This window comes from Canis lupus, chromosome 9 (assembly GCF_048164855.1).
Source record: "Canis lupus baileyi chromosome 9, mCanLup2.hap1, whole genome shotgun sequence".
Taxonomy (NCBI): Eukaryota; Metazoa; Chordata; class Mammalia; order Carnivora; family Canidae; genus Canis; species Canis lupus.
Window position 1 is genome coordinate 26,112,519 of NC_132846.1, and position 21,669 is coordinate 26,134,187.

The window sequence follows — 21,669 nt, forward strand, 5'->3', positions numbered from 1 at the left end:
GTAAATACTAAGGATGACCCTAAAGTCCTCCTTTAAAACATCAGAGACATCAAAAGATCTCAATGACTGTGTATATAGATCACACAACATGACTCTGAATGATAAGGGGTTCATCAAAGGTCCCCTCAATCACACTATGGCCTCTAGGAAACTTGAAGGCAATGTCCCTCAGCTATATTGGAAGAAGCAAAAATTGCGAAGGGATGCATATTTAAGAAACTGTTGCCTAATCCAAGGTTGTAAGGATTTCACCTATGTTTCCTTCTAAGATTTTTTTATTTTGATCTTACATTTAAATCTTTATGTTGAGTTACTTTTTGTGGTGTTAGATAGGGATCCATATTAATTCTTTTCCATGTAGATATCCATTGTTTCTTCCTCATTTCCTAAAGAGTGGTGTTAGCATCCTTCTTGAAAATCAATTAACCAAATAAGTAAAGGTTTATTTCTATACTCTCAATTCTATTCTATTACCTATATATATGTCTTTGTACCAGAATCACCATCTTTTTGTTATTTTAGCTTTGTGAATTTTGAAATTTTTTATTTATTTATTTGTTTATGATAGTCACAGAGAGAGAGAGAGAGAGGCAGAGACACAGGCAGAGGGAGAAGCAGGCTCCATGATTCCATCCCGGGTCTCCAGGATCGCGCCCTGGGCCAAAGGCAGGCCCCAAACCGCTGCGCCACCCAGGGATCCCATGAATTTTGAAATTGTAAGTGTGACTCTTTGTTCTTTTTTTCAAGTATGTTTTAACTGCTTAGTGTCTCTTTAAGATTCACATGTTTTTTTAGGATCAGTCTGTGCACTTCTTCAAAAAAAGCAATTGGGATTTTGGTAAGTGTTGCATTGAATCTGGAGATCAATTTGGGGGAATACTGTCAACTTACAATGTTATATTTCAGTACAGGAATGTGGGATATCTTTCCACCTGTTTATTTTTTCTTTAATTTCTTCCAATAATGCTTTATAGTTTTTGGTGTATGTCTTGCACTTCCTTGGTCAATTCTTTTCTCGGCATTTTATTCTTTTGATGCTATTGTAAATGGAACTGTTTTCTTAATTTCATTTTCAGATTGTTCAATTAAATTGTGTAGATAAAAAAAATAAAAAAATAAAAATAAATAAAAATAAATTGTGTAGATATACAGCTGACTTCTATATTTTGATCCTGTGTCCTGCCAGTTGTCTGAACTCGTTTGTTAGCTCTAAATTGTGTGTGTGTGCGTGTGTGTGTGTGTGAATTCTTAAGAATTTTCAATGTATAAGATCATGTTTAATGCAAACCAGGATTTTTCCCTCCCTTTACATCTAGATGTCTTTTATTTCATTTACTTCCCTGATTTCTCTAGCTAGAACTTTTAGTACAATATGACTGGAAGTGGCAATAGCAGACATCCTTGTCCTCATCTTGGGAGGGAAGATTTCAATTTTTCACTGTTAAGTGTGATGTTAGTATATGTTCTTGGGTGCCTTTTGTCCAATGAAAGAAGCATCCTACTACTCCTAGTTTGTTGAATGTTTTTTTTTTTTATCATGATAAGATGTCACATTTTGTAAAATACTTTTCCTGCATATATTTAGATGATCATGTGGATTTGTCCTTCATTCTATTAGCATGGTTTTTTACAATGGTTTATTTTCATATATCCTAGTATTCCTAGGATAAATGCTGTTTGATTGTGATGTATACTCCTTTTAATATATTGCTGTATTTGGTTTGCTTGTATTTTATTGATGATTTTTGGATTATCATCATGAGAGGTATTTGTCTGTGGTTTTTTTCTTGTCTTCATCTGGCTTTGGTATCAGAGTGATATGGCCTGATAGAATGATTAGAAAGCGTTCTCTGTTTTGTTTTTAAAAAAATTTTTGAAGAGTTTGAGAAATTTTAGTGTAAAGTCTTTAATCTTTATTATTTCCCTCCTTCTTCATGTTTTGAGTTTAGTTTGCCTTTCATTTTTCTAGTTTCTCAAAGTAGAACATTAGGTTATTAATTAGAGATCTTCTTTTTCAATGCATGTATTTAACCTCTAAATTTTCCTATGGGTACTGGCTTTGAAGAATTACATATGTTTTTGTTTGTTGTGTTTTGTTTTGTTTCATATAAAAGTATTTTCTAATTTTCCTTTTGATTTTTTTTGACTCATTGGTTTTTAGGAGTATGTTGTTTAATTTCCACAAATTTGTGATTTTTAAAAAACTCCTTTATCACTAATGTTTATTGTAATCCTCAGTTCAATTACTAAAGAAGATAACTAAATATAGTAAAAAGAATGACAAGGAAATTGAAATGGTATACCAGAGGGCATTTAGCCAAAAGAAAGCAAAATAAGAATTGAAAAAATAAAAATATATAAATCTTATTGAAAACAAATAGCAAAATGACAGAAATAAGATTTTGTTTATCAGTAATTAGCTTAAATGTCTAGCAAACCCTCCAAATTAAAAGCAGATATGGGTTTTATAAAAAACTATCCAACTGTAGGCTGTCCACAAGTGACTCACTTTAGATACAAAGACACAAAATAGGCTGAAAGCTAAAGGATTGAAAAAGATATTTCATTTGTGTGTGTTACACAAAAAAACCCTAAAATTTCATAAAATATCATGTTGGCAGGGGAGAGAGATCAAATGATATCCACACAGAAGCTTACTTTCTGTACTTGATAATTACTGCAATGAGAGTCTTTGGGTTATTACTTACCTGGGATATATCTATTCTTACTTTCTAAATCTATTATGAGAGATCTATTCACACAATTTACATTCAATTAACCTTGCCACCTGTGCCAGTCATTTATTTTTTACTTCTCAGTTTCACATTCACCTTTCTTTGCTTTGCTTTGTGATCCTGGAGCTGGACCTTCTGGACATTTCTACTTTGCCAGTTGGCTTGATGTTAGACTTTTCCAATAGAGGGCACTGGAAGGCCATTGCAGATCAGAGCAGGAGGAAGGGACTTCTTTTCCTTTACTAGTGTGCTACATTCAACATGGCAGCCACTGAGTTGGTATGCAAGATCCTGGGATGATTCACCACAGCACCAGCTCTCATGGATTAGAAGTCCATGCCTTCTGGGAAGTTTTTCCATCCTATAGCAGCAACTTTCATTGCTTTTCTGAAACCCCCGCTCTGTAGAAAATTTCTCCTCCATCCTAAATACCACTGTGGTTCACCAGTCAAATCAGAAGCTAATGGTAGTTAGGGGAAATCTCAACTCTTAGCCCAAGTTTAACTCACCATAGACACATAGATGGTTAGCATATGAATCCTAAAGGAATTTTTCCGGTTCATGAATATATAATTAGAATTATTAAAAAAAATTATTTACAACTTTGCAACTGGCAGAATCTCTACATTAGCTTTGTGACCCATGGGTATATAGGCCATGATGAGAGTAAATCCTTGTGCCTTTCCCTTTCTACTCAGATATTAAACCAGAAACAGTACTACATCATTGAAAGAATTGCAAAGATCTGTACTGTCATCAAAGATTGTAAAGATGTAAAATGGTTATACTTATCACATTCCTACTTAATTTGACTATTTGGCCTGTGCAAAAGTTGGATAGATCTTGGAGAATGAATTTGGTGGCTCTGTTTGTAGCCAATAATACAGCTATAGCATTTTGACTGGCCGAAATTAACACAGCTTTTGGGACTTGGTTTGCAAATATAGACCTGGCCAATCCATTCTTTTGTCATACAAAAAGTTATAAGGACCACTAGAAAGTTTCTTTTTTTTTTTTTTTAGGACATTCTCAGGGTCATACTTTATAGTATGTATACTTTATACTTTATAGTGATGTCTACTCCTTTGCTTTTCGCCATAACATAGTCTGCAAAGATCTTAATCATGTTGGCATTCTATAAAATATCACATTGTTTCTATAAATTGATATTATTCTGGTTGGCTTGGATGAGCTGGAAGTAGTATATAATTTAGATGCCTTAATAAGACAAATATGAGTCAAAGCATCATAGACAAATGCCACAAAATTTCAGGAGCTTATCACCTCAGTGAAGTTTTTGGAAGACCAATGGCCTGGAACACAAGATTTATCCTTTAAGGTGAAACACAGTTTACTTTATTTCATACAACCTACCGCAGACACACACACACAAAAGAGGCATTATGTTTGAATTAAAAAAAAACATATATTTGTGTGTTGTGCTTTAACCGATATACAAATTACCTGAAAATTTGCTCTTTCAGGCCCAAAGAAGGCTCTGAAACAAGTCCAGGTTTCAATGCAATCTGCTTTTCCCCTTGGGCCTTATAATCCTGGAGATCCAAAGATACTCAAATTATTTGTGGCAACTAAGAATGCTGTATGGAGAATCTGGCAAGAATTCAGAGCATAATTGCAATATAAGCCTTAAGTATTTTGGACATAACTCATGCATTTAGCAGATAACTATTCTTATGAGAAACAACTTCTGACTTGCTACTTGGCTTTGGTAGAGATTTAATACTAACCGTGGGATAGCAGGTGACCATGGAGTCTGGGTTTTCAGTCATGAACTGTTGTTTTCTCATCTATAAAACTAAAGGCTGGGCATGAACAAAAACAATATATTATCAAGTGGAAATAGTATAGAAGAGACTGGGCTTAAGTGGATCCCGAAGATACAAAAGAGTTATATGAGTAGGTGATTCAGACTTACTTGAAACAACTCCTACTGCAATCTACTCTTTCAATCACTTTTTTGTCCCAATGAGGAGTTCTTTATGATTCTTAGACTGAGAGGGGAAAAAAAATCTCTTTATACTGTTTTGTAGATGATTCTGGACAATATGCTCATGTCACCTGGAAATGAACACTTAGGATTTACTGTCACCACAACAATGGCCCTGGAAGACTGTAGTGAAGTGTAACATCCCACTAGACAGAATTCTAGACAATGTATTTTACTTTGCATAGACTGAGAGATAAGCAGAGGTATGTATTATATCATTGATACAATAGTTGTCAATGGTTGTTCATGGGTTGGCTGGATGAATACAAACTTGGAAGAAAAAAGAAGGAATGATTGGTAAGAAGGAGCTTTTGGGTCAAGAAGTATGTGTGGAACTCTCTGAAAGGGCATAGACTGTGAAGATATTTTATTTTACTTGTGGATGCCTATACAGTCAGACTCTTTGGAGGACACTCAAGATAATAAGGTAGACAAATGACTCACTCTATGAATGTCAGTAAACTCTTCCCCAGCTAACCCAGTGCTTACTCAATGGGCCCATGAACAAAGAGATCATGACAGTAGGGATGAAATATAAACTTTAACAACATGGGCTTCCTTTTACCAAGGTTAATATTGATAGTGCTACTTCTGAGTGCCCAATCTGCCCGTTATACAGGATAACACTGAGTTTTCTATATGGCACCATTCACATAGGGAATCTACCACTTGGAAGTAGATTGATTACATTGAACCCTCACCATGAGAAAGCAGGAAAGATTTAACTTTACTGGTATAGAAATATATTCTGAATATGAATTTTCCTTCAACACCCATCATGCTTCTAGTACTACCATCTGCAGACTCACAGAGTACCTTAATCACTGTCATGAGATTTTACACAGCATTGATTCTGATCAAGAAACTAATTTCTCAGCATGAGCTACAATTGTCTTGTGGAATTAATTGTTCTTATTACTTACCCTCTCACCTAGACACAGTTGACCTAATACAAAGATGAAATGGCTTACTGAGGAGTCATTTATGGTGGCAGTTGTAAGATACCAGTTTAAAGTGACATAGTTTCATAGGATGTAGAATACACTTTGAGTTAAACACAATATTATATGATTGTGTCTCCCCCATAGCCAGAGTACATGGCTCCAACAATCAAAGGTAGGAAGGGGCTCTAACTATTTTACCTAGTAATCCAGTCACAGAATGTTTGCTTCCTATCCTGAAAACCTTGAAATCTTCTGGACTAGAGATCTTAGCTCCCAGAGAGAGAATATTTTCACCACGGAACACAATAATTCTTCCATTCACTTTGAGGAGAAGACCACACATTTTAAGGTTTCTGATATCACTGAGTGGAGTGATTGGATCGATCCTAATTATTAAAGAGAAATTAGTTGGCTGCCACACAACAGGGGAGTCTCTGAGGGGACTTTCAATGCTTCTATGACCACGGGTAAATAAATGCTAATGGAAAATGACAGCACTGACTACAAACAACAAAAAGTCAAAACCATTAAGTACTCAGATCCTTCGGAAATGACAATTTGATGTACCTTACTAGGTAAAGCACCAAAACTCCCTGAGGTTGGAAAGGAAATTTAAAATATAGTTTTGGGAGAATGAATTCATAGGTATTTCGTCATGGTCAATTATAGAAATAATATATATTTTGAAGACTTAAAGAGTTAACCTTCAATGAACTTTATAGAATGAGAAGGTGAAAGTATATAGATAGGTAGATAAATAAATATGTAGATAGACAGATACTTAGGTATCTATCTTTATAAATCCTAAGGTAAGTCCAACAGACCTATAAATGAATTTGAGAATTAATTAATATAACCAAGTCAAGACTCATAGAGAAGTCTCCAAAAATTAGGAAGAGGACTCAGATACTAAGCAGCTTCCCAGATACTGAAATGCCTGCTATGCATATATGTTTATTTTGGAAATCTTTTTACAGAAATATTGAACAAATTCTATTCAAATCTCTAAGGTATGGGCTCATTAGTCAAATAACAAAGTATGAAAAAATCGTTAGCCACACTTGTTATTAACATGAGTGTATATTAATTACTGCATAATATGGTTCCAGGATATCTGTTCTGATTACCAAAGAGAGTAATTAGATAATCAGTCGATTGAATAATATAATCCTGAATGATTTGAGGTAATGCATTTTGATACATTTTGGCTTTAGTGATACAGAATCAATATAATATTTTTGTAGTCAGCATAAAATGGTGACTTGTACACCTCTTACTTTTGACATATGTGACTATTTACCTGGTGTTGCCAGTATGGAATGTATTAGTACTGGAAATAATCAGAAAAGATAATACGGCATCAGAAAAAATATCACAATAATAATAAGAGGTTCTGTTACTCACTTATTGCAATGAGAATGTTTCCTATGAAGCATGCTTTCTAACTTACATTCTACTTTTTTCAACTTAATTTAAAATTTAGGAATTAAGGAAAAAAAAAAGTCCTTGGAGGAAACAGATACTTCGTGAAACCTGAAGAAAATAATGACTTGCTGGAGGAAGGTTAAAAAGCACTAACTGAAATACACTCACTGTGCACAGATTTAGTGGGGCCTGGAGGGGGGAAAAGTCGTCTCTACTGACCACAAGACAACAGGTTCATACACATATATATGTCTACAAATAACAACTGCTACTATATGATGAGTACAGAAACAGGGTTTCCAATAGATAAGACACTAAGATAGCAATTAGTTATTAGAGACTCAGGTAAAAATCAGGAATCAAATATTCTTTGAATAGTAATAGGGAATTTATAATATTCATATAACCTCCATCCACTCCCCACCATATTATTTCATTCATTAATCATTTATTGAGCATGTCCTATTTGACAGTGAAAAAAAAATGAGGGAGCAAAATACTACTTTTCTCACATATATTATAGTTAAGCAGAGAAGAAAACAAATTGAATAAACAACCATAGAAATAAAAATCAGACACAAAAAAGTAACCAAGGATTATTCAAGGATTACTCAAAGGTTACTGTGAAGTTCTAACAGCCTGCTTGTTTATTTTGGTGCTGGTTATAAGATGTGATCATTTGGTGAAAATTCACTGACCTAAATACTTATGACTGGTGTACTTTTCAACAAATACTTCAAGATAAATGATAAGTAATAATGATAATAAAAATAATAATATTTTGGCTTTTGAAGGGAAAGGATACATACTTAGCTTTCCAGAAAATTCTACTAATTTAATAATTAATTTACTGAATGTCTAAATAAACAAAGGTTTTTCATTATTGTTTTTGAGTTTATAGGACTTGCCAAAGGTTAGCTTCTTTTTAACATCTTACTGCTGATCACTAGTTCATAATAGCTGTTGAGGTCTTTTCATCTAAGGACACTTGAAAATAAATAAAACCGTTGAGATTTGTAAAAAAAAAATCTTCACCACAGTTTAGCAATGGCTCTGCTGGTACAATAGAGTACCGGTTAGAGAATATACTAATAATATTTGGAGAACAATGTGTAGCTATTAAAGGAAACATCTTGGATATACTCTGGTTTTGTATTAATACATAAAATTGGGTTAAACTGTGATTAAGCATGTGTATTAGTTAGGCTTCTTGGTTGCAGGCTAAGAAAACTTATCTTTAGTAACTCAAGCAGAAAATAATTTGGAAGATTATTGGGTTGTTCAGCAAAACTGAAAAAGAAGGTAGGAAGTTCAGAAATTAGGTCAATTCTAGTGGAAACTGGTAGCATAGGTCATGCTTAAGGTCTTGTCATGGAAATCATTGGTTAGGACATTACTACTGCCATATACCATTAAACTCTTCATACTGGCCCTTGAATTGAATTGTCACCAAAATGACTTCCACTTGAGACTTTATCTTTACCATCTTGAGATTTTAGTTTACAATTTCTTTCTTTTTTCTTTTCTTTTCTTTTCTTTCTTTTCTTTTCTTTTCTTTTCTTTTCTTTTCTTTTCTTTTTTTCTTTCTTTCTTTCTTTCTTTCTTTTTCTCCTTCCTTCCTTCCTTCCTTCCTTCCTTCCTTCCTTCTTTCTTTCTTTCTTTCTTTCTTTCTTTCTTTCTTTCTTTCTTTCTTTCTCTTTCTTTCTTTCTTTCTTTTCTTTCTTCACAATTTCAAGATTCAAACTCCCAAGTGGAAACATTTGATTGATCATAGTCCCTGCTTCTCATGAACACTAACATAAAATAGAAAGACTGTCTAGCTGTTGCTTAATTTTAAAAAATCAACAAACTCACATTACAGGTAAAAAGAAAAACAACTGCTTAGATGTATTTATTATTATTATTATTTTTTTAGTAGACTCTACCCCCAATGTGGGTCTTGAACTCACAACCCCTAGATCAAGAGTTGCAGATTCTAAGGAGCCAGCCAGGTGCCCCTCAGGTTTATTTTCAATACACGAGAACTGTGTTCTCCGAGACTCTAGTTAAATAAAAGATACTAGTGGGCAGCAATTAAAATGATTGTCATAAGCAGTTATGTAAAATAGAATGATGGCAAATAGGACTTTCTCTAAAACTTGGTGGATTGAATTTTGGGGTTAGTTTTCCTTACAATTTTGTTTATCCACCACATATATTTCTCTTAAATAAAATCTGAGCGAATTAGAAGCTAGAAAATGAAAGAGTCATATATACTACTTCCCTTCCCTTTGAATCTAAGCTGGCCTTTGACTTTTTTGAGGAATCAAATGAGATGGAAGTGACATAGTGTCAGTTCTGGACCTAGCTTTTAAAAATACCAGCTGCTTCAATTTCCATAATCTTATTTAAAAGAGAGAGAGAGAGAGAGAGGCAGAGACACAGGCAGAGGGAGAAGCAGGCTCCCTGCAGGGAACCTGAAGAGGAACTCGATCCTGGGTCTCCAGGATCATGCCCTGGGCTGAAGACAGCGCTAAACAGCTGAGCCACCAGGTCTGCCCCAATTTCCATAATCTTACACCATATGAGAAGTCTGTTATCACTATACTCTTAGAAAGCCTAAGCTAGACATTTGAATAGTCCAAACAGGGAAAGAAAAATGAGTGGTCAACTGCAAACCATACAATCCTTTCCAGTTGAGGCACGAGACTTGAGAATGAAGAAACCATCTTTTGTGATCCAGCTCCATGAGATACCATATGGAACAGACTTACTGCACAGCTGAGCTTAGGTCAGATTGAAGAATCATGAGAAATAATAAATTGAGCTTTTTAAAATGAACTAAGTTGAAAAAAAAAAGAAAAAAAAAGAAAAAAAATAAAATAAAATAAAATGAACTAAGTTTTGGGTTTGTTTATTCAGTATTAGATAACTGGGATAGAATAGTACCTAAAAGTAGGATACTGTCATGACAAAACCCTGAAACATATAGAATTAGTTTTGGTCTGAAAGGCAGCAAAGAAACTGGAGATTTGAAGGGAAGACATAACTGGAATGCAGGGAAACCTATGTTAGGTATTATTGAAACACCTGCTGAGACTGTCATCTCTGGTGATATGGAAAATAAAAATTGAGGCTGGTGAAGTTGTGGATCTGGACGCATATATTTCCAGGCAGAGTTTTGCAACTAAACCTGGCCACATTTAACTGCCTATGATAGCATATTACAGAAGAAAAATGACATAAAGAAGGTATACTTCCGTAGTCAAGGAGACTATGCAAGAATTTTCTGAGTTAAATCACCATCTTCTCCAGACAGCAAAAGATTTTCAAATCAAAAATGAGTTTAGAACAAAGACCCAATCCAAGATGCTGCTAGTAGTAAATCATGGAGTCAGGCAGCATCAGTTCCAAACTGAGAGTTAAGATCTCAGAAAAGTTTAAGGCAGTGCCTAGAATTAAAACCTCTTATCTAGAGAAAGGTATTTCTAACCATCTTAAGGTCACAGATCTTCAGCACCATATCTCACAAAATGAAGTATAAAAGATCTTGCCTCAAAAAAAGATCTGAGTATAATTTTGATCTAGTGAAATAAAACCCACTAAGACTTATAGAATATCCACAGTGTTTTCAAGAGAATTTTATTGGTCAAATTGCCAACAAATGTGGACTTAAAGAGATAGAGGCAGAAAAAAAGGAAAAAAATCTTTGGGCTTGAAAACTTCTATGGGCGGGAAACAGATTGAGAAAGTTATTTAGTTGAAAGCACAAACCATTTCATATGGAAAAAGAAAAAAAAATATCTCAGAGGGTAGGACCAACAACATGCAGGAAGAACTAAAGAGCCACGCAAAACCTTGCAGAGAGCATACAGAGACCCCAGCCAAGGAAATACCTTGTATACTGACTCTGGAACAGAGAAAACTTGGGAAATATTCCCTGCAGGATTTCAGAATTGCTATGGTCTAGTGAGACTGATATGAGTCATCTCCTTTCCCCTTCTTAAATGGGAGTTATCATAACTATTCAACATATGGCATCTTATGTTCACTTATACAGCAGATGGGACTTAGAAGATGTGATTAAAGATCATAAAGTGTGAATACTATCCTGGATTAATCAGGTCAGCCAAACTCTAAAAGGGATGCAAATAGGTCAGAGCCAGAGTAAAGAGAATGTGACAATGGAAGCAGGGGTTTTGAGGGAGATTTGAGAGAGAAGGGAGTGGAAGGAGAGAAAGATTTGAATTAATCACATTGCTGGCTTAAAGATGGAGGGAAAGGCCACTAGCCAGTCAATGCAGGTAGCTCTCAAAGCTGGAAAAAGCTTTGATTCAAAGCTGTAGATTCTTTCCTACAGCCTCCAGAAGGAAGGCAGGCCACCCAACACCTTGATTTTATGAAACTGATGAAACTGTTTTTGGACTTCTCATCTCCAGAATGGTAAGATAATATATTTATGTTGTTTTAAACGGCTAAGTTTCTGGTAATTTGTTACAGAAGACATTGGAAACTAATACACTGTTTTACTACTGTATATTGGGTAGAGACGAAAGCTAATTTATCTTACTTCACAGGTCTCTGATCCTGAAGAATTGCATTTCTGTGTCTCTGCATTTAACATGGATAATGAGACGCTGGGTTGAGCATATCTGAGCCTGATGCCACAATGGACTGAGGTTTGGGAGGACTTAGAATGTCTTCTGTATATACATACAAAGAATGCATTATGCATGTGGAGGATTATGAATTGTGTGGTCAGATGGACTACAGTAGATGTTCCCTGAAGACGGTTACCATTGATTCCTTCCCTCTCTGCATGTACATACTGCTCCTCACATCAGGAGATGGAGTTTGTTACCCTTCTCCTTGAATCTGGCCTTGTTTGACTAGTAGAATTCATGAAAAAGGAAGCTATCAGTTTCACATCTAGCCTTGAAGAGGACTGACAGCTTCCGCTTCCTCTTTTTTGGAAGTCAGCCCTAATGTGAAAAATCTTGCACGGAGACCATTGTTAAGTGAAGAAGTTAGGCATATTAGAGGCTCTATGATGAAAGAGAGAAGCCTTGTCAATTCCTAGCTGTTGTGCCCATCCTAAGTGGTAAAGCCATCTTGGATAAAAGTCAGACCATATGACTATGGACCAAAACAAACAAACAAACAGACAAACAAAATAATAATAATAATAATAAAACAGATATACCCAGCCTTAGTTGCAGAATCATGAGAAATAATATATACATTGCTAGTATTTTAAGCTGTTAAGTTTCTTTAAAAAGATTTTATTTATTTATTCATGAGAGACACAGAGAGAGACAGAGAAATAGGCAGAGGAAGAAGCAGCCTCCCTAGTGAAAACCAATGCAATACTCAATCCGGGGACTCTGGTATCATGACTTGAGCCAAAAGCAGGTGCTTAACCCCTGAGCCAGCCAGGTACCTCAAGCTGTTAAGTTTTGTGTTGGCTTGCCATGCTGCAATATACAATTGAGAGCTAATGTTAGCAGTGAAAAAATTAATTCAGGGCTTTGTTTTCTGCATTTTTAACATTAATGAATCTAAAATTATCATTTTATATTATTTAAACAGGAAAAGTTTAAATAAAATGTGATTTGGTTAAAGGAAACCTTCTATGTTAGCAAAGATCCCATAGTATACCTGCTTCAATAAGACTGATCAGGTGTATTTGCCATATTTTTATTATTACTTAGAATATTTTTGATCTTCAACTGTTTTTTTTTTCATTTTGTTTGCCCAAGATATTATGCTATGATTTTGCCACTTAACACCATAAAGTATCACTATATAATGATTAGTACATTAAGAATTTAAACTCTTGAAGATAGAATCAGTAATGCAAAAAGATTTTTCCCTCTCTAGACCCAATAATCCTGACTAATATTCAGGTAGGGTTCACTTGGTCCAAATATCTAGACAGAAATTTAGATCAGTTGATGGATAGATAGATTAAAAAATAGATGGTAGATAGATAAATAGGCAGAAAACCAACTAGATGGAAAAGTAAACATATAATACCTTATTACCTTGGGGCTTTGTTGTGCAAAGACAAAAGGACATGTTGATTCTTATCAAATCTGAAGACTAAAATAAACACTTTTTTACCAATACCCATTCACCATGAACTGTGAATGCTATAATGTGATTATCAGTCATCAAGTCCTTTTTAATTTATTCTTAAGTAATATGGCCAAGGAAATAGTTCCTGTTTTGTCTGTATAAGTTATTTGTTGCTGTGTAACAAATTCCTCAAAAGTTAGCAGCTTAATGTATTTATTATCCCATACAGCTGCTGAAGTTTCAGTATTCTAAAGCAATTTAGCTGAGAGATTCTGGTTCAGGGTCTCATATGAGGTTATAGTCAAGCTGTCGACTAGATAGGCATTCATCTCAAGACTTGACTAGGGTTGAAGAATCAGCTTTCAATCTCATTCACATGGTTATTGGCAGGCCTCAATTCACTCAAACTGCCAGCTAGTATTGCCATAATTAACATAAAGGAAATTATGTTTGAATATGTAATAGGAAAATATAATCATAATATAAAGGAAAATCTCTCCTGATAAAGAGTTGTCAAACTCAGAGAGTTATAAAAGAATATATCCTAAACGTCTAAAACCTCAGTTGCAGACAGGTGAACACATAACATTTTATTTTGTATTACAGCACATTACCTATCTTCAGGGATATTACAGTATACCATGGATGTAGTTTGGGAAGGGTTTGAGGGGAAAAAGAAAGTCTACCATTTTTGAAAGTGGTAAATTATGAAAATTCTCATGGGTGTCTAATGTATATTAAATGTTTGCATTAAAATAGCTATTTAGCTTTTGGGTGATATACACTTCAAATCTGTGATGCGTTTCCACTTTTATGTATTTGCGTGTGCCCAGTTCTGCTTGAGAATCTGTGATAGTTTTAAACCTCTTAGGGGAAAAAGAATGTCTTTTTGGCTTCTGAATGTTTTCTCTTCTTTCTATTGCCCTTAGAAGAAATTTCAATGATGGTGCAGAGGCCATGGTGTCGAGTCATTCTGTGATGATAGCTTGAAAACTTCGGAAAGTGTTTCAGAGATAATAAGCGCCACGGAGAATATCAGCAGTATCATTACACACGTTTCATAGGCAACCAAGCCTTCGAATTCTGAACAGTTTGCACTGAGAATATATTGTGTGACAATTTTTGCAGAAAGGTAGAGTGGATTCTTATATTATTGATGATGAGACAGTATATACAAAACTAAATTTCTTGCTAGCAAAACTATCTAAAATATTGGCAAGAGGCATTCTTTGCTTTTTATTTTGTGGCATGGTATTGACCTAAAAAAGGAAAATGACAATTGTTTTATGGGCAATATACTCATAATTAGAGCTGCATGGAAAATTTTCACATCATCTATGAAATTATTTTTGCTGAAATTTTTCATTTTTTGCCCAGGGCCTTTCTGTTAATTTAATCATATATAAAAATAGTTTTTGTGTAAGAACAATTTTCCATATTCTCTTTTCTAAAATTATAATCTACTTTTCCCCAGGAAGGAATATAGAAAGCTTGTATGTGAATTAGAGAGAAAAATCAATCAATATACAGAGTTATCACCATTAATTCGCATTTGATTAGTCAATATTTTTGAACAGAGAAGCAAACTTGGGTCATTCAGGGAAGTTTTTAGCTCTCTTTAAGAGAAAACTCAATTAAACCTGGCCTAAAAAATAAGGACAATTAATTTAGGAATTAAATTAATACCTATTGTTTCAGAGTTTTTGAATTCAACACCTCTGAGAAGCTCTTGGCTTTACCTATCATAGTGACAATTGACAAGCTCATTCATGCCTCTCCGAGCATCTTGTCTTTCCAAATAGTGAACAAGGATGGCAAGAAGAAAGGGTGTGGGTTCTCTTTGACTAGCTATCTCTTTATTAGTGCAAAGGTTCTATTCAAGGTGAATAGCAAAGGCAGTTCCTCTAGGAGGATTGTCCCATAGCCCATTCCAATTCAGTGAAAGAGCTTTAGATTAGTTACCTTCTTAAGTATGTGTCCAAAGTGAACTCTTCTGTCTGAGAGATATGTTTTCTTTGTAAAATATGACACAAGAGAAAACATTTGACTTTTTTAAAATTTCCAATAGAGAGAGAATTTAGATATATTTTAAACTTGGACATTTTAAATAATCTGATTAATATACTTTGTGGTTGGCTTATTATGCTTCAATCTGAATATTGGTTCAGTAACTATGCTGAGCCAAAGTTCGGGGTCTGTAATTATAAAGACTTAATTTGCAGATAAGTGTATGACATTGGGAAAATCGCTTTCCTTCATTTATAACATGTGGATGATGGTAGTAACTACCTCATAGGGGTGTGTATGTGTGTGTGTGTGTGTGTGTGTGTGTGTGTGTAGAGAGAGAGAGAGAAATGGCATTAAATTAGAACATGTAAAAACCTCAAGAATGTTGTGTCACAGAGTAAATCTTCAATACATATAAATCACATACAAAGATTGTTGTTGCTGCTGCTGCTGAAGACAATGATTCAATCTGTTATATCTCTGGCTCTGTACCTGTGCTACAGAGCTACATATGTGTCAAATGAACCACATGTCCATAATCATGTTAGCATGGCGTAATGGATGGAAGTTAAATGGAATGCTAAACATTCCATTCTTTTTCACTGTCATTCATTGAATATTCATAGTTTTCTAGCCACTATGCAAACTCCTCCCTTAACTTCTTTCCTTAATTTCCAATCATTGTTTATTTTATGGAAAAGGAAATGGTTTCAGAAAGATTAAACAGCTCTCCAAATCACAGCCAGGTATGGTAGGTCAGGGATTCAGGCACAGGTCTGCTGTCTCCCCTGTGGCTGCTTTTAAGCACTGCAGGATTTTGCTTCTCTTTCCCAATGTTTTCAGGAATTTTTTTTTTTTTTTTTTTTTTTTTTTTTTACTAAACCCATGCACATAATTAAGTTCTGAGCTATAAATGTTGCCTTGGGTTTAGATGCCCTAGAGTTTTGTTTTCACTTTCCACTTTTGTCTAGTATTCTTCATTCTTCACAATTTCTCCCAGGATTACTTTCTTAATATACTTGTAAAGGGTTCTTATGAAAACTGCTAAAAACCATTAACTGGTTTCTTTGCATGCACATTGGCATTTGGACTAAATTTTCATTATATTTACTGAATTTTTTCTCTGTTGAAATAGTTAATATTTCTTGTAGAATATGCCTGCATATTGACCAAACAGTAATGAAATTATATTAATTAGGAAGTTAGTATCTGCTTCTCATATTATAATCGTAACATTTGAGTGGATGGTATAAATGTTGATAGTTCATGTTATGGGCTTAATTGTGTCCTAAAACTCATATGTTGCAGTGCTAACTGTTGATATCTCAGAATGTGACTGTAATTGGAGATAGGGCCTGGAAAGGAGTGATTAAGTTAAAATGAAGCTAGTAGGGTAGGCCCTAATCCAATCTGACTAGTGATATAAGAAGAAGAAATTTTGATACCCAAAGGAACATCAGTGATGTGTGCACAGAGAACAGACCACGTGAGCACACAGCAAGAAGGCTACCATCTACTAGCCAAGAAGAGAGAGCTCCAGGAGAAACTAAACCTGCCAACATCTTGATCTGGGACTTCTAGCTTCTAGAACTGTGAGAAAATACATTTCTGTTGCTTAGTCTGTAATATTTTATTATGGTGCACCTGGCTAACTGACAGAGTTTATTCATTTATTTATTTCAAAAATATTTACTGCGAATGTCCACTCTACTCCAGATATGTTCCTAGCTCCAGAAAATGGGATGTTGCAAAGCAGAGCATCCTAAAATATATGTGAAATGTTATTACCATGGAGGAAAGAACAGTATAAGCCAGAAAGCTTGTTTTTCTCATTGATGTTGTTGGAGAAGATAATCAAAAGCAATGAAACGCCGGGACACCTGCACCCCGATGTTTATAGCAGCAATGGCCACGATAGCCAAACTGTGGAAGGAGCCTCGGTGTCCATCGAAAGATGAATGGATAAAGAAGATGTGGTTTATGTATACAATGGAATATTACTCAGCTATTAGAAATGACAAATACCCACCATTTGCTTCAACGTGGATGGAACTGGAGGGTATTATGCTGAGTGAAGTAAGTCAGTCGGTGAAGGACAAACATTCTATGTTCTCTTTCATTTGGGGAATATAAATAATAGTGAAAGGGAATATAAGGGAAGGGAGAAGAAATGTGTGGGAAATATCAGAAAGGGAGACAGAACGTAAAGACTGCTAACTCTGGGAAACGAACTAGGGGTGGTAGAAGGGGAGGAGGGCGGGGGGTGGGAGTGAATGGGTGACGGGCACTGGGGGTTATTCTGTATGTTAGTAAATTGAACACCAATAAAAAATAAATTTAAAAAAATCATGATGATGACATTGTACCATGAAAATAATTTCCAGGTGAATTTTTGAGCAAGGTAAGTATTTTCTTTTCTAAGAGATTAAAAAATTGTATATGCAACAACACAAACCTTGTTAAGTTGATAACACTCATTTGTAAATATTTCTTTGTACATTGTAGCAGCGAAGTTCTTTTGCACTGGGATAGTTGAATGTTAAGAATGGCTTATAGAAATGAGTAATGACTTGCTCTCACCTATCTTCCTGACACCTAGACTATGTTTACTTCTGATTTACATGGAAGTTGAAATGCCTCATAGAAAAGTGGTATGTGTAGACTTATAAAGTGAATAGGTTGAGACATAAGAATGGAGGTCGGGGGCAAGACTGTGAGTTTTCAGAGAGAATTCTATCTTGGAATGTGTGAGGTACTGCACAATGAGGCAGCTTTAACAACATGGTCTGAGGCAGTCTTCACCTAGACTTTCTGGAAGCTGGTATATGCCATGGGTATAAGCTGCTGTGTGAAATTCTGAAAGAACCATGTTCTTCAAGTCTGTATTTGAGGCTTTCCTGTACAATAAAAATAAGGGAGACACAATAAAAATAAGGGAGACATTTCACAATAAAAATAAGGAGGACATTTCACTGTCTTTTTTCAGGCAACAGAGATTATGCCATTGTCTGGGGGCAAATCAGTAACAACCTGATCATTAGCCTGAATGGTGCTCTGAATAGTTACCTAAGTGAGAAACAGGAGACAGAGAAATGGGCTCTGCAGAGTATGAAGAACAACTCAGTGGAGCTAGCCTTGGTCTTGATGATTTTATGATTCATTGGGTCTATAATCCAATGCTCTATAGCTTCTAGAATGGGAGGGTCTCCTGGAAAGGGGCTGAAGTTGGCTGAACCAATGACAAGACTGATTTACTTTGCATTCAAAGGAGAATGAGATCTTGGTATCAAAGTTGATGACACTGAAGCATATCCTCCAAAAATACAGTGAGCTGATCAAATGACTACTGAGAATCATTATTGGAAATCTTCATAAGCTGTTGGGCTTGAGGCCAAAACATAATTCTCATGTTGACTATTTTGTTTTGCTATAATTTAGAGCTTCTCAGTGAACAACTGTAACCAAAAATAGAGAACAATTAAGTGCTAAACCATAAGGCACTGAAAAACAAATGCAAGAAAAGCTCAAAGGATGGGATCTAAGTGGGATAGTGTAGTCGGAGAACGATCAATGGTAGATGGGACCAGGATTGGAAAGTGGAAGCTTTTCCAGACAGAATAAGACTGGATAAATAAAATTCAGAGTGATGGGATCCCTGGGTGGCGCAGCGGTTTGGCGCCTGCCTTTGGCCCAGGGCGCGATCCTGGAGACCCGGGATCGAATCCCACATCGGGCTCCCGGTGCATGGAGCCTGCTTCTCCCTCTGCCTGTGTCTCTGCCTCTCTCTCTCTCTCTCTCTGTGACTATCATAAATAAATAAATAAATACCTTAAAAAAAATAAAAAAAATAAAAAAAAATTAGATCTTTCATCCATTTTGAGTTTATCTTTGTGTATGGTGTAAAAGAATGGTCTAGTTTCATTCTTTGCATGTGGCTGTCCAATTTTCCCAGCGCCATTTATTGAAGATATTGTCCTTTTTCCAGTGAGTAGTCTTTCCTGCTTTGTTGAATATTAGTTGTCCATAGAGTTGAGAGACATTTCTGGATTCTCTATTCTGTTCCATTGATCTATGTGTCTGTTTTTGTGCCAGTACCACAATATCTTGATGATCACAGCTTTGTAGTAAAACTTGAAATCTGACATTGTGATGTCCCTGGCTCTGGTTTTCTTTTTCAATATTCCCCTGGCTATTTGAGGTCTTTTCTAATTCTATACAAATCTTAAGATTATTTGTTCCAACTTTCTAAAGAGAATCCCTGGTATTTTGATAAGGATTGCATTGAATGTGTAAATTGCCCTGGGTAGCATTGACATTTTAACAATATTAAATCTTCCAATCCATTAGCATGGAATATTTTCCATCTCTTTGTGTCTTCCTCAATTTCCTTCAGAAGTGTTCTAGTTTTTAGGGTATAGATCCTTTACCTCTTTGGTTAGGTTTATTCCTAGGTATCTTATGCTTTGAGGTGCAATTGTAAATGGGATTGACTCCTTAATTTCTCTTCCTTCAGTCTCAGTATTTAGAAATGCTAGTGATTCCTGGGCATTGATTTTGTATCCTACCACACTGCCAAATTGTTGTATGACTTCTAGCAATCTTGGGGTGGAGTCCTTAGGGTTTTCTATGTACAGTATCATGTCATCTGCAAAGAGGGAGAGTTTGACTACTTTGTTGCCAATTTGAATGTCTTTTATTTCTTTTGGTTGTCTTATTGCTGAGGCTAGGACTTCTAGTACTATGTAGAACAACAGTGGTGAGAGTGGACATCCCTGTCATGTTCCTCATCTTAGGGGAAAGGCTCCCAGTGTTTCCCCATTGAGAATGATATTTGCTGGGGCTTTTCAGATGCTGAGGAATGTTCCCTCTATCCCTACACTCTGAAGAGTTTTGATCAGGAATGGATGCTCTATCTTGTCAAATGCTTTCTCTGCATCTATTGAGAGGATCATATGGTTCTTGTTTTTTCTCTTGTTGATATGATCTATCACATTGATTGCTTTACGAGTGTTGAAACAACCAACCTTGCATCCCAGGGGGAAATCCCACTTGGTCATGGTGAATGATCTTCTTAATGTACTTTTGGATCCTACTGGCTAGTATCTTGTTGAGAATTTTTGCATCAGTGTTCATGAGGGATATTGGTCTATAATTCTGCTTTTTGGTGAGGTCTTTGGTTTTGGAATTATGGTAATGCTGGCCTCATAGAATGAGTTTGGAAGTATTCCATCCCTTTCTATCCTTCGGAACAGCTTTAGTAGAATAGGTATTGTTTCTTCTTTAAACGTTTGATAGAATTCCCCTGGGAAGCCATCAGGCCTTGGACTTTTGTGTCTTGGGAGGTTTTTGATGACTGCTTCAATTCTCTCCCTGGTTATTTGTCTGTTCAAGTTTCCTATTTCTTCCTGTTCAAGTTTTGGTAGTTTGTGGTTTTCTAAAAATGCGTCCATTTCTTCTAGATTGCCTAATTTATTGGTGTATAGCTGCTCCTAATATGTTTTTAAAATCGTTTATATTTCCTTGGTATTGGTGGTGATCTCTCCTTTTTCATTTGTGATTTTATTGCATCTTTTCTCTTTTGTTTTTAATAAGGCTGGCTAGTGATTTATCTATCTTATTAATTCTTTCAAAGAACCAACTCCTGGTTTTGTTGATCTGTTCTACAGTTCTTCTGCTTTCTATTTCATTGAGTTCTGCTCAAATCTTTATTAACTCTCTTCTGCTTGGTGTAGATTTTATTTGTTGTTCTTTCTCCAGCTCCTTTAGGTGCAAGATTAACTTGTGTGTTTGAGTTTTTTCCAATATTTTGAGGGATGCTTGTATTGTGATGTATTTCCCTGTAGGACTGCTTTTGGTGTATCCCAAAGATTTTGAATGGTTCTTTTTTCATTTTCATTAGTTTCAATGAATCCTTTTAATTCTTCTCTAATTACCTGGCTGACACATTCATCTTTTAGCAGGATGGTCTTTAACCTCCAGGTGTTTGAATTTCTTCCAAATTTCTTCTTGTGATTGAGTTCTAGTTCCAAAACACTATGGTCTGAAAATATGCAGGGGACAATCTCAATCTTTTGGTATCAGCTGAGACCTAATTTGTGACCCAGTATGTGGTCTATCTGGAGAAAGTTCCATGTGCACTTGAGAAGAATGTGTATTCAGTTGAGTTTGGATGTAAAGTTCTGTAAATATCTGTGAAATCCATCTCGTCCAGTGTATCATTTAAAGCCCTTATTTCTTTGGAGATGTTGTGCTTAGAAGATCTGTCATTTACAGAAAGTGCCGTGTTGAAGTCTCCCACTATTAGTGTTTTATTATCTAAGTATGTCTTTACTTTAGTTATTAATTGATTGATACACTTGGCAGCACCCACATTAAAGGCATAAATATTCATGATTGTTAGTCTTCTTGTTGGATAGACCCTTTAAGTATGCTATAGCGTCCCTCTTGATCTCTTACTATACAGTCTTTGGGATAAAATTTAATTTATCGGATA

The 21,669-nt window shown here is 35.4% G+C and overlaps 1 long non-coding RNA gene across 1 annotated transcript in view; it reads left to right on the forward strand.

Annotated features, from left to right (window-relative positions):
- The first annotated feature begins 589 nt into the window (after positions 1 to 589).
- Positions 590 to 21,669, forward strand: part of LOC140639908 (uncharacterized) — a 29,749-nt gene continuing 8,669 nt past the window's right edge. The window contains exons 1-5 of the long non-coding RNA XR_012036560.1: positions 590 to 716; positions 4,787 to 4,946; positions 7,171 to 7,344; positions 11,669 to 11,770; positions 14,099 to 14,301. This is a non-coding gene — a long non-coding RNA (uncharacterized lncRNA). The remainder of the gene's footprint in view (positions 717 to 4,786; positions 4,947 to 7,170; positions 7,345 to 11,668; positions 11,771 to 14,098; positions 14,302 to 21,669) is intronic.